The following is a 15,079-nucleotide window of genomic DNA, read 5'->3' on the forward strand; positions in this document are numbered from 1 at the left end:
TGATGTAGTTTGGTTATACCCCTTTCAGACTGACACAAAATTCCCGGATTATTGCATATGAACGCACATCAACATGGAATTTGCTCAGTGTGAAAGGGTACAGGATCAATAAGTCAAGGTGACCCGGCACCCGTTCTCTGCATAGATGTACATTGATGTAGTTTGGTTATACCCCTTTCAGACTGACACAAAATTCCCGGATTATTGCATATGAACGCACATCAACATGGAATTTGCTCAGTGTGAAAGGGTACAGGATCAATATCCCGGGACGAACGTCCCGGCATTTCATCCCAGGCTCGACCAGGGTTGAATCCGGGATCGTCCCGGGATGCGGTGCAGTGTGAACGGGTATGCTGGGTCAAGGTGAACCGGCACCCGTTCTCTGCATAGGCGAAGGCGGTGCTTGTAGATGATTATCTCCAAGCACAGCCTCCGGCAACGTCAGCGGTGACGTCACCAACCCGGCAATATGCCAGGTCGGGCCGCAAGTCTGAAGGGGTCTCAAGCCGGGTCACAACTGGGAAGCACCCGTGTTCACATTCCTGGGTGCGACCCGGCTATTCTCACTATGAAAGGGGTATTAATGGCCTTGTATGTGAGTAAAAGTATTTTATATTGAAAACGGTAGTATACAAATAACCAATGGAGGGACTGACAGAGCGGATTTGCAGCCAATGAATGTCTGCATTCAGAAAGGATTGCTGTTGTGATAGGCCCTACACACTGGGTGAGATCACTCAAAGATATGAACAATCTTGTTCATTAATGAACGAGATACGGTTCATATCTTTGAGTGTGGAGGCACAAGCAATGAGCGATGCGCGGCCCTGCGCTCGTTCATCGCTGGGGCCCCATCGGCTGTGCATGCAGGCCAATATGGACGATCTCGTCCATATTTGCCTGCACTTCCATGGAGCCGGGTGATGGGGGAAGTGAAGAAACTTAACTGCCCGTCGGCCGTATCCGTTGTCGGGCAGCTCGGCGGCGGATCGGTCAATGTGTAGGGCCCTTAAGAGTCTCCTATTGGTAAGACCAGTAATGAAAGATTTGAAAGATTCAGGTTAATTTAAATACTGGGCATGGTTTTATAGGAGGGTAGGCAGGACTTCTGGGTACAATAAATAACGGCATCCATTTTAAATCACTGCATATATGCTCTGTAGTTTGTTTGGTGAGGTGTATACCTGCTAAACCTTCTAGCACTGCTATTTTGCTTACACTTTGATTTTGGTTTGCCCTATCAAAGTGCCTTGTTTGTACTCTGCAATGTCTTCAAGGTATCGGTATCGTGTTGCGGTAGCATATGCTGTTGTAGCTGTGATCAAGGATAAGGAGAGGTCTAGGAGGAGGCTGCGGTCATGTTGGACCAAGGAGTGGCTGCTGAGGAGGGATAGTCTCTCTCACATGCCGCTTGTTATGGAGTTACAGGAGAACAACCCCGATGACTTTCGTAACTTCTTACGGATGGATGACGCCACATACCAAGAGTTGCTGGGACTGGTGAGGCCTTATATTCAGAGGCAGAATACTCACCTGCGGATGGCCATATCTGCTGAGGAGAGGCTGATCGTCACCCTGCGCTACCTGGCAACTGGCTGTTCCCATCAGGACCTCAAGTTCAGTTCCATCATATCCCCTCAGGCTATAGGACTGATTATACTGGAGACTTGTAAAGCTATATTTACTGTACTGAAACAGCAGCAGGTTATCAAGGTAACACCTCATTTTCTATGCCCCGTATACTGTAGTCTGCAGCATTTTTTAAACAAAGTTCAAAATTATGCTTTCCATGTGTAGTAATGCTGCTGCCCATCACTGTATGGCATAATATGTCTGTTATGTTTTTTTTTTTTTGCTGCTGCGTATCTATTTAGCAAAGTAGACGTGATTCGCACCAGTATTCTGAAGGTTCCAAGAGATCATTCATAATAATAATAATAATAATAATAATAATAATAATACTACAGTACCAGAATAACATCTAATATGCACGTATGATTCGTGTTGTAATTATAGGGTCTGGTGGTGCACCCAGAGTCAGAAACAAACTAGGAAAAGAGGAAAATACAGAAGACTCTTGTGTGGGTGCACTCTTTTTTATATGTATATGTTAATATGAAGATATTAAGACATAACTTTTATTTTTTAATTATTCTAAGAAAAAATCCACACTTGTGTTATCCACCACAATTAATTCATTTACATTCTGTATTGCTACATACAATTATGATTCAGCCCACCAGCTTCTCTGAAAGATGCCATATCTGTTGATGTGGCTGATCAAACTGTACAGGTTGGGGTGTGTATAGGCCACAACCAGTGTTACAATCTTTAAAGAAAATTGGAAATGTTCTGGTTAGTCTATATTGGTAGACTCCAGGAGGGATGTAGACACTATTGCTCTACATCCTGTTCCTATCCAACCAGCACAAGCTCTGCTTGTATTAATAGGACCTCAGAGGGTCAATGTACCAAGATGTTAGGAGGAGTATAGATCCTTATTGGTATTGGACCAATTGAATCTATGACATATCAAGAGAGACGGTACGGAAGGTGGGCAAAAGAAATGATTGAAGGAGAAAGTGGTGATCCTGCTGTTGGTTTAGAGTCGAGAAGGTCACGAATTACAACACCGGGTATTCTCTGGGAGTCACCCTCACAGATACTGACCCAGCCCACCACCGTTTTGCTTCCAAGATCGGACGAGATCGGGCTCTGTCAGTGGGGTTAGGTAGTAATTTCTCGGGCCTCCTTGTGGCCGACTCACCAATGAGAGTGCACCTAAATTGAGGGAGGGGAAAAAGGTATAGGGTGAGGGAGACAGAAAAAATGGGTGGATCTGCTGTCTATGTTAGGCACAGGATAAACCTGTGGATCATGGATGAGAGTCCGCAGATGTATAAGGAGGAAAGGGAGGAAAGGAACAAAGAGAGAGAGGGGGAAAAGAGAAGAGGAGACTGAGTGAAAAAATGATGACAGATATCCTCTGGTATCAAATACAGAATTATCAAAATTGTCAGCAACTAGGTATAGGTCAGATTGACTGGCAATACATTCCGTGGTCACTTTGATTCAGAACAATACATAGATATCAAATTGGTATCACAACCAGAATGTCATCAAAAAAATATATGAGTAAGAATAATTAAACATAGGCCAGATTAACTGGCAATACTGTGTATATTCCGTGATCACTCTGTTTGGAAAAATAAGTATTTATATTCTCCTCAGTGCTATTATTCTATATAAACCAGCATACACATAACAGTAATATTGGCCCTCATTCCGAGTCGTTCGCTCGGTATTTTTCATCGCATCGCAGTGAAATTCCGCTTAGTGCGCATGCGCAATATTCGCACTGCGACTGCGCCAAGTATCTTTGCTATGAAGATAGTATTTTTACTCACGGCTTTTTCATCGCTCCGGCGATCGTAATGTGATTGACAGGAAATGGGTGTTACTGGGCGGAAACACGGCATTTTATGGGCGTGTGGCTGAAAACGCTACAGTTTCCGGAAAAAACGCAGGAGTGGCCGGAGAAACGGGGGAGTGGTTGGGCGAACGCTGGGTGTGTTTGTGACGTCAAACCAGGAACGACAAGCACTGAACTGATCGCACAGGCAGAGTAAGTGTGGAGCTACTCTAAAACTGCTAAGTAGTTTGTGATCGCAATATTGCGAATACATCGGTCGCAAATTTAAGATGCTAAGATTCACTCCCAGTAGGCGGCGGCTTAGCGTGTGTAACTCTGCTAAATTCGCCTTGCGACCGATCAACTCGGAATGAGGGCCCTTGTTGGTAATTCTGTTAAGTATAGTGGTTTTGATGCTGGGATTTAAAGAGAGCAAAAAGTAATAATGCCGAAGAAAAGAAGGAAAAACAACATTTTTAGAAGAAGAAAAAAGAAAAAAAAATGAAAAAAGAGATATTGAGAATTTCCTTTAAATGGTTATTCTGGGTATGACAATCATAGTCCAGATCCCTGGACTGCCCTGCTCAGGGCCAAGACAAAAATATATATAAAAGGTAATAACAATAACAAATCATCACATATTGCTGAATTGCTGTGTAGGTATAGAAATTCCCAAAAAATTGATAGAAAAAGTGTACCGGTCCCTGCCCAGGTCCCTGGGTCAGTTACTAAATAACAGGATGCAATATGTACTCCTAAGGTCCTTAGTTCATGTTGAAATGATTCATACTGGAATACTGGAATAGGTCATGCTGGAACTAGGATAGGACATGCTGGAAAACGCGTTTCACCCGTCCTGCGGGCTTGTTCACTTCCAATGCTGCTGGTGTAGTGTGTAGATTGAGGTTTAAATATCTGTGTAGGCAGTAATTAGCCAATAGCTGCCTTGTGCTGAATTGCCTGATAATGAACATCAACCTCCGCTGTGTTCACCGGAAGTGATGTATTTGGATCGGTTGCTAGGCAACCTATAGTTCGTGCCTTAGAAAATAGGCACATAAAGGAAGAGGAGAAAGTGTTGATAAACCTATATATTGTTATTCACAAGGTCCTTGTTAGTACAGTGGGTTAATGTATTTAAGCCGCTGAAAATAGCGGCTTATCCATGCTCGATACTAACATACCGGACCCTGATGCGCTACGTCATATCCGGCGGATAGTCCTAGCGTCGCGTTGCTAGGATACAGGGCGCTCCTAGGCTGCCTTGGGTGACGTGATCATTTGGAGGAATCGGATAGGACGTAAGTGTTAGAGCGTCCTATCGCCTAGCAACGGAACGTGCACAGGGCGTCAGGTCTACCCTGCGGACAGGGCTGTTAGGGGGAACAACAAAGGGGGAGGGAGAGAGCTAAAGTATTCGTGGGTGATCCTAGGTTATGGTTAATATGGGGGGTGATCTAATTGATGGTTACTATAGAGAATAATTATATATTAAATTGAAAAGGATAAAAATAAAATAATATATTGGATAATGTAATATAAATAAACCAAAGATAAAAAATAATAAATAATAATAATTATTATATAATAATAATAAAATAATAATAAAAAGTGAAATAATAAGGTGATGATAATGATAATATTGGTATTATGATGAAGTAGAGGTACCTATGATGAGAAGATTGTGACCATTAGACTAGGGTTAGGTGAAGTTTAGTTAGGAGTAAGAATTATTATGTTAAGCCTGAATGATATAGGGTGTATGTGTATGAGGATATGCTGATGAAGGTAATGTACAGTGTGTGCCGTGTGATTAAACACGGATAGACAGTAAAGGATGGGTAAAGGGTTGTAAGAGGGAAAGAAAGGTGGCAGTGATGTGCAGTGTGTGCCGTGTGATTAAACACGGATAGGCAGCAAGGGATGGATAGGGGGTTATAAGGAGGGAAAGAAAGGTGGCAAGTACGGTGGTGAAGCCCACAGTAAAGGTGAGAGTGCGTTAATAGTGAATATTTGTGAGAATGGGATTGGAGGGTGAAAGGCTGGGAAATGTGATGAACGTGTGGGTCAGTGTTACCATAGTTATCAATGAATATAGGATTGCGTGTCCCGTCGATTGATTGGGTGTGTACCTAGTGAATATATCTGAAAGGAAATGGTTAATGGGGGGAGGAAGGGAAGGGGTGTGTGAGTGCTGGAGTACCATGACCACTATAGGTCAATGGTCCATGTGTGGTAATTTAAATCTGAGTGAAACATGTAGTAGTGTCATATAGGATTTTTTGGAGGGGAAAGAAGGGTGGAACGAAAAGGGGGGGGGGGGGGGAGCGGGAATAGGAAGGGGTTGTACCAAGGGGAGGGTGGGTGCTGTTGAGTTGCTGGGTATGTTCTGGTACATGCAAAGGCTAACTAACATTGTAAGTGAGGAGACCGGTTGGATGACATCAAGAACAGAGTGGTGAGTATATGTCGTAATGCTGCTAGTGATCTCACACGAATGAGAAAACTGACATCGGTTGCCAGGCATTTTCATTCCTGCCACATAGATTTTCAAAAAGATCTTAGAGTCTTCGGCTTGGAAAAAGTTCAGTTAGGCATCAGAGGAGGAGACTTGACAAAAGAACTTTTAAAGAAAGAAACTGAGTGGATATTCAAATTAAACACTTACAAACCAATGGGCCTTAATGAGAGCATACATTACAGTGCCTTTCTTTAATCATGACCTGACTGTAAATGGTCAGCGCGTATAGCCCAAGGACTGTACTCACCACTCTGTTCTTGATGTCATCCAACCGGTCTCCTCCCTTACAATGTTAGTTAGCCTTTGCATGTACCAGAACATACCCAGCAACTCAACAGCACCCACCCTCCCCTTGGTACAACCCCTTCCTATTCCCGCTGCCCCCCCCCCCCCCAAACCCCCCCCCCTACCCCTTTCCCCCCCCTCCCCCCCCCTACCAAACCCCCCCCCCCTTTTCGTTCCACCCTTCTTTCCCCTCCAAAAAATCCTATATGACACTACTACATGTTTCACTCAGATTTAAATTACCACACATGGACCATTGACCTATAGTGGTCATGGTACTCCAGCACTCACACACCCCTTCCCTTCCTCCCCCCATTAACCATTTCCTTTCAGATATATTCACTAGGTACACACCCAATCAATCGACGGGACACGCAATCCTATATTCATTGATAACTATGGTAACACTGACCCACACGTTCATCACATTTCCCAGCCTTTCACCCTCCAATCCCATTCTCACAAATATTCACTATTAACTCACTCTCACCTTTACTGTGGGCTTCACCACCATACTTGCCACCTTTCTTTCCCTCCTTATAACCCCCTATCCATCCCTTGCTGCCTATCCGTGTTTAATCACACGGCACACACTGCACATCACTGCCACCTTTCTTTCCCTCTTACAACCCTTTACCCATCCCTTACTGTCTATCCGTGTTTAATCACACGGCACACACTGTACATTACCTTCATCAGCATATCCTCATACACATACACCCTATATCATTCAGGCTTAACATAATAATTCTTACTCCTAACTAAACTTCACCTAACCCTAGTCTAATGGTCACAATCTTCTCATCATAGGTACCTCTACTTCATCATAATACCAATATTATCATTATCATCACCTTATTATTTCACTTTTTATTATTTTATTATTATTATATATTAATTATTATTATTATTATTATTATTATTATTATTATTATTATTATTTTTTATCTTTGGTTTATTTATATTACATTATCCAATATATTATTTTATTTTTATCCTTTTCAATTTAATATATAATTATTCTCTATAGTAACCTTCAATTAGATCACCCCCCATATTTACCATAACCTAGGATCACCCACGAATACTTTAGCTCTCTCCCTCCCCCTTTGTTGTTCCCCCTAACAGCCCTGTCCGCAGGGTAGACCTGACGCCCTGTGCATGTTCCGTTGCTAGGCGATAGGACGCTCTAACACTTACGTCCTATCCGATTCCTCCAAATGATCACGTCACCCAATGCAGCCTAGGAGCGCCCTGTATCCTAGCAACGCGACGCTAGGACTATCCGCCGGATATGACGTAGCGCATCAGGGTCCGGGTATGTTAGTATCGAGCATGGATAAGCCGCTATTTTCAGCGGCTTAAATACATTAACCCACTGTACTAACAAGGACCTTGTGAATAACAATATATAGGTTTATCAACACTTTCTCCTCTTCCTTTATGTGCCTATTTTCTAAGGCACGAACTATAGGTTGCCTAGCAACCGATCCAAATACATCACTTCCGGTGAACACAGCGGAGGTTGATGTTCATTATCAGGCAATTCAGCACAAGGCAGCTATTGGCTAATTACTGCCTACACAGATATTTAAACCTCAATCTACACACTACACCAGCAGCATTGGAAGTGAACAAGCCCGCAGGACGGGTGAAACGCGTTTTCCAGCATGTCCTATCCTAGTTCCAGCATGACCTATTCCAGTATTCCAGTATGAATCATTTCAACATGAACTAAGGACCTTAGGAGTACATATTGCATTCTGTTATTTAGTAACTGACCCAGGGACCTGGGCAGGGACCGGTACACTTTTTCTATAAATTTTCTGGGAATTTCTATACCTACACAGCAATTCAGCAATATGTGATGATTTGTTATTGTTATTACCTTTTATATATATTTTTGTCTTGGCCCTGAGCAGGGCAGTCCAGGGATCTGGACTATGATTGTCATACCCAGAATAACCATTTAAAGGAAATTCTCAATATCTCTTTTTTCATTTTTTTTCTTTTTTCTTCTTCTAAAAATGTTGTTTTTCCTTCTTTTCTTCGGCATTATTACTTTTTGCTCTCTTTAAATCCCAGCATCAAAACCACTATACTTAACAGAATTACCAACAATATTACTGTTATGTGTATGCTGGTTTATATAGAATAATAGCACTGAGGAGAATATAAATACTTATTTTTCCAAACAGAGTGATCACGGAATATACACAGTATTGCCAGTTAATCTGGCCTATGTTTAATTATTCTTACTCATATATTTTTTTGATGACATTCTGGTTGTGATACCAATTTGATATCTATATATTGTTCTGAATCAAAGTGACCACGGAATGTATTGCCAGTCAATCTGACCTATACCTAGTTGCTGACAATTTTGATAATTCTGTATTTGATACCAGAGGATATCTGTCATCATTTTTTCACTCAGTCTCCTCTTCTCTTTTCCCCCTCTCTCTCTTTGTTCCTTTCCTCCCTTTCCTCCTTATACATCTGCGGACTCTCATCCATGATCCACAGGTTTATCATGTGCCTAACATAGACAGCAGATCCGCCCATTTTTTCTGTCTCCCTCACCCTATACCTTTTTCCCCTCCCTCAATTTAGGTGCACTCTCATTGGTGAGTCGGCCACAAGGAGGCCCGAGAAATTACTACCATACCCCACTGACAGAGCCCGATCTCGTCCGATCTTGGAAGCAAAACGGTGGTGGGCTGGGTCAGTATCTGTGAGGGTGACCCCCAGAGAATACCCGGTGTTGTAATTCGTGACCTTCTCGACTCTAAACCAACAGCAGGATCACCACTTTCTCCTTCAATCATTTCTTTTGCCCACCTTCCGTACCGTCTCTCTTGATATGTCATAGATTCAATTGGTCCAATACCAATAAGGATCTATACTCCTCCTGACATCTTGGCACATTGACCCTCTGAGGTCCTATTAATACAAGCAGAGCTTGTGCTGGTTGGATAGGAACAGGATGTAGAGCAATAGTGTCTACATCCCTCCTGGAGTCTACCAATATAGACTAACCAGAACATTTCCAATTTTCTTTAAAGATTGTAACACTGGTTGTGGCCTATACACACCCCAACCTGTACAGTTTGATCAGCCACATCAACAGATATGGCATCTTTCAGAGAAGCTGGTGGGCTGAATCATAATTGTATGTAGCAATACAGAATGTAAATGAATTAATTGTGGTGGATAACACAAGTGTGGATTTTTTCTTAGAATAATTAAAAAATAAAAGTTATGTCTTAATATCTTCATATTAACATATACATATAAAAAAAGAGTGCACCCACACAAGAGTCTTCTGTATTTTCCTCTTTTCTGCGTATCTATTTAGACAATGTTGGGCTCTGTATGATCCCGTGTGACCTCACCTGGCTTTTTTTTTTTTGGGGGGGGGGGGGGGGCATTGATGGCAAGCATGTCCGAATTACACAGCCTGCAAACAGTGGCTCACAGTACTATAATTACAAGGGGTTCTTTGGCATTGTTATGATGGTGGTCGTTAATGCTAGTTATGAGTTTTTATTTGTGGATGTTTGCAAAAACGGGTGTGCATCGGATGGAGGGTCTTTACGGCACACTGTGTTTTACCGGAAGCTGATATCTGGAAGCCTCAATCTCCCACCTGCTGAGGAGTGTAAATATGGTTTGAATTACGTGTTTGTTGTGGATAAAGCCTTTGCATTGCACGAGCACGTAATGAAGTGTCAAAGTCAGAAAAATATCTCTATGCACACTACCATATTTGCACCTCACACAGGTCCGTGCTGCGCATGCGTACGCTCTCCCGTACGTGCGCATACTCACAGTCGCGGGCACCCGCAGGCGCACGGTATGCGTATTTACGGTAGAGTTTATGTGATCGTAGCGTGCGACTCAATCGTTACATATTTTCACTATATAATGTATTTTGTAGATCATGGTCCCTTTGATAGATTCTGAAAGTTTAGTTAATATAGCATGTTCCTGGACAGAGGGATCCCTCTTTGTATTGTACGAAGGGTCTAACAGGGGTCATACAGTGGTGTTTGGTACCCATCGGAAGAGTATTTAAATAGCAATATTCCGGTGTTGGTTTGGAGCGGATTAATCGCTCGTGCGAATAGTTATGGACATAAGAAGTTTATGTCCATTTACTATTATTTGCTCTTACTTAGTCATGCGGCGGGAAACCCAGTATCCCACCCACCTGAGCTGTTGGAAATAGTCACAGCCCACCTGTATGAATCAACCTATGACCTTTTGTTATAGTGCGAGGAGGAATTCCTGTGTCCAATGAACAATGAGATTGTAGGGACCATTGAATTGTATTGTGTGTGGGGCATAAATAGACAAGCCGATCACATCCAGCTCTCACTCTTCAACGGTTATCATTGCTGAAAATCGGGAGCTGGATGTCCAGAGGCGCATGCGATCGTTTCCCCTTGTGCGTAAGTGTTTCTCCGCAACCATATTGTTCTTACTGTTATTGTGGGCCATTTCTCTCTCTCTCTCTCTTCTCCTCTCTCTCTTATTTTTCCCTTAAAACGTAATTGTATTGTATTGTATTTCCTGTGTAGTTATCTGGTTAGGTAGTCTATGTTATATTGTAGTGTATGACTTGTATTGTGTTAATTCTTTTGCAAGTATATCATTCATAATATATATTTATTAGGCGTTGGACCCTAAGCCCAGGTATCTGTGTATTTCTTATAGTGTTTAGTATTCTCAGAGCGTCGGTGACGCTCAAACAGCTTTTGAGTTAATAAGGTTATACTGTGTTGCATTTACACTCTATCATTACACTAAGGTTTTACTGCACAATACACTGTTTATGGTTTAGATACAAAGGTTTAACATTGTTAGCGTCAGCGCCGCTGGTGATCTCCTCTTGGTCCCGAGCGTCCGCTACGCTATAGCGAATCATTACGTTAGTCAGCAGCCAATAGCGTGCCTGCCCGTGATCTCTTGGCCGTGAGCGAACGTGACGCTTGAGCGTCTCGACTACGGCTAAGCGATTGCTACGCAACGTGCGTACCCTTACGGTACTCCATACGTAAATAGCGTACAGTGTTCTTAGACCTCATAAAGGGTTTTATATAAGATAAATATTCTGCTTTATCAATTGGCGGCTCGCCCGTCCTTCACATATCTGCACTAGGTAATTTCAGCAGACATTATCCAGCAGCAAAGGGCGGGAGGTCACATTCCTCGTAGTGCTGTTTGGATAAGCGTCTGCTTCACTTAGTAAAGGGTGCTGAAGGAATCCGGGACCGGAGGTAAGAACAAAACGATAGTGTCTTTTTTTTAAAACTGTTTATTTCTGTCTTGCGTACACACGCACGCTAATCTGCATTTCTTTTCATTCGTGTATTTTCATATATCACTCTCCTGTTTGCCATTGTATAATTGATAAACGTACTAAGAGAGATTTGCCGCTATTTCATAGTTAAAGAGTAAAGGTAATACAGTTAAGGTATAGAAATACACACAGCTCTACCTAAAGGTAAAAGGAGAGATTGGTGTGGTGTGCGGTAGATGATCGAGGATCATCTACATTGATAAAACGTGTTAGTTGTGTTACGGTGGACAAAGACTGGTGTACACGTGTCTCTAACAAAGGGAGAGACTCGCGTACGCAAAGGCCGACGCACGCAGCGTAAATTACGCAACGGAGCGTCTGGGTACGCCCACGTAACTCAGGTCACACGATAGTGTTGATTTTTAAATAACGCAAACAGGTGATAAGTAGCGCAAATCTATTTTAAATTCGAAATTTAAATTAACAGATCCTTCTCCTAATTTGTAACACATCTGGTCTAAAGAGAAATTTCTGCGCAGAAATAGAAATAGAAACAAAAGTGTACATGTGGTGAGTGAGTGTTTTTACATACATTTATACAATTTTGAGGTTGAACCAAAAGAAATCATCGAGTTCTCGTGAGGTACATACGTGTAAGTGACATGCACGGTGGCTAGGGAGGCATCCTTGGTTAAACATAAAATTTGAGCATTAGAGTATAGCAGACCAGGAGGTCATACTGTAACAGACCAGGAGGTCACAACAGACCAGCAGGTTCAGGTACAGCAGACAAGGAAGTCCGCTATACAGTCCACAGGCACAACACCTAAAAGGGTTGGTGCAACACCCATATAGGCCATACAAGCTCTTGCTGAAGGAATTCGCAGCCGCAATTTTCGATTCCGCTGGTCGCTCCATACATAAGATTAGTTGCTTATGTGCTGAACGATTGTACCGCACGTAATTGTGTGCATTAGTAAACCTGACCAGTACTATTTGTGTACGAAGGTCATAAACGCTATTTGTACATTCTGACGTGATTTGTGTAATTTTTTATTTTTACAAAGGGAAGTTCGCTGGTCACTCAGGAATTATCCAACAACCTCACCTTTACTGGAAAGAGTAAGTGTTCTGCGGATATCCCTCGCATGTTCCAGTAAACAAAGGTTAATAGGTGCCCTGGGTCGAGTACGCCAGCACCATATCGGTGTGATCAGGTCGTATTGGTCGGCGTGGGCAGAGTGAGTAAGGTGCTCGGTAAACCTTACCGTCAACCTATCGTGAATATCTTGGTTTTTTGTAAGGGTCCGTAACACCTGCAAATTATGGGGGCCAGTTGTTCAGGAAGGGGGCGATCAACCTCGGTTCGGGTTGATTCCATAAACCGACCAGTCGGGTCGGCAAGGTACGTAATGTGTGAAAAGTACGGGAGTCACACAGAAGCTTTATGTGATGAATGGGAGAGAATGACAGTACATGACGGGGAGAAATTCCCAAGAGTAGGTAGCTTCAGCTCAGAAGTGTTAACGAATTTAAGGAGAAGGATATGTCTCATTAAATCAGCAAAGAGACGAATCAAGCATTATGATTATTTGCAGTTGTGGCAACAGGAGGGTGACATACAGAGAGGATTGGCTCAGGCGGCGGGATCTGGCTCGATCAGGAAACTGATAGCCACGGCCCCACCGCCACCATACATATCGGGAGAGAAATTGGTTGCGGAGAATGACGCACTAAGGTGTAACAAACAAACACTTAGCAACTGTGTAAATGTTAAAGATAATGTTAACCAATTAACCAATGCAAGTATTAACCCGTGCAAGTTGTACCCTGTTTTGAACTTTCCTCAGGAGTGTGATCAAGAGGACGAATCGGCAACAATTTCAGCGCTCTCTCTAGCAGCCACCATAGCAGAGACCACAGTAGGCACAGCTCCACCCCCGAGATTAGTAACAAAGGCCCCTAGCGGAGGGATAGGTGAGGTCGTATCAACGGGTAAGTACGGCACCATACACTATGCTGAAACTATTTCACCACAGCCTGTAGAATCTACACAGAATGAGGTTGTTAGAGTTAATCCTGTTAAGGTAATAGTAGTTCCAAATGGGAAAACAGACACTTCAGGAGTCACTCCTGTTAGGAACATTGCCATGTATAGCCCATTTTCCCGAATGGAATTAAGGACCATAGTGTCTGAATTCCCTGACCCTAGAAAAGACTTAGTTGCCAGCCAAAAATACATCAGAGACCTAGGTAACACGTTAGAGCCCAACAACAAAGACTGGCAGATATTGCTGAGAGCATGTTTACCCTCCAATGTTGACGCAACTCAATTTTTAGCTGACTGTGGATTAGATCAGGATGTACCTCTTACAGAAGTGTACAACAAAGACAATGTAAAAAGAATAAGCTTACAGTTAAAAGAGTATTTCCCAGCGGTAGTTAAATGGAACAAGATATTCTCCATTAAACAAAAGGAGTCAGAAACAGCTACAGAGTATTTTCACAGAGCATTATTAGAGATGGCAAAATACACAGGCATAGAGGACATTAAAACAAACATAAACCATCGAGAAGTAGCAGTATCGGTACTGATGGATGGTCTAAAAGAGTCATTAAAAACTAGGGTACAGACCACACAACCATGTTGGCGAGGTCTGTCTGTGGCTACTTTGAGAGAGGCTGCTATTGATCACGACCAGAATATCACCAGACACAGGGAACAACAAGGTGATAAGTTAATGGCAGTAAGTACACAGGCCTTGACCACAAAACAGCCTGTGTTAATATCACCAAACCCTGTGGGTAAGTCAAATGTGGTAACATGTTATTTTTGTCACAAACAGGGACACTTTGCACGAGACTGTAGATCGAGAAATATACAAAAATCTTATCAACCCCCTAGACAACGACACGACACACGACATTGGGATCAGGGTCCGCAGAAACGGAGTTATGAGCCACATGCAGGGGAAACAAAAAGATATCCTCCGAACAGAGACTGGCAAGCCTCTGGTAGCTCCCAATTAACTCCATCACAAGTAGTTGCTGCCAGCGGGATTCAGGGAGGTCACCATACCCAATAGGGGTGTGGCCATACCTGTAATCTGCAGCCAGTAAAATTGATTGCAAGCCTTGGAAGTGAACCCGAAGTTGCAATTAATGTAGCTGGTAAATCATTAAACTTTCTTGTAGATACGGGGGCGGCCAAATCAGTGATAAATTCGACAGTGGGCATGAGAACCACTGGTAGGACAATTCCAGCCGTGGGAGTAACAGGAGTAGTCCAGCATTACCCTGTTAGCAAACCAGCCGAGATTACAATAGGGCCTTTACATACCAAGCATTCCTTTTTGCTGGCTGCATCGGCACCGACCAATCTCCTGGGAAGAGACTTACTGTGTAAAATGGGGTGCGTCATTTATTGTACTCCTGAAGGTGTATTCTTAGACATACCTGAGAATCACGCTCAGGAAGTACGAGACATGTTAGACTCCCCATCAAAATTAATGTCACATACCATTATGACAAATAGGACTCCCTCCCAAGTAGA

At 42.8% G+C, this 15,079-nt stretch overlaps 1 pseudogene; it reads left to right on the top strand.

The window, feature by feature from the left end:
- Window positions 1-8,875: 8,875 nt before the first annotated feature.
- Window positions 8,876-8,994, top strand: LOC134898189 (5S ribosomal RNA; annotated as a pseudogene).
- Window positions 8,995-15,079: the final 6,085 nt, after the last annotated feature.

Source organism: Pseudophryne corroboree, chromosome 3 (assembly GCF_028390025.1).
Source record: "Pseudophryne corroboree isolate aPseCor3 chromosome 3, aPseCor3.hap2, whole genome shotgun sequence".
NCBI classification, from domain to species: domain Eukaryota; kingdom Metazoa; phylum Chordata; class Amphibia; order Anura; family Myobatrachidae; genus Pseudophryne; species Pseudophryne corroboree.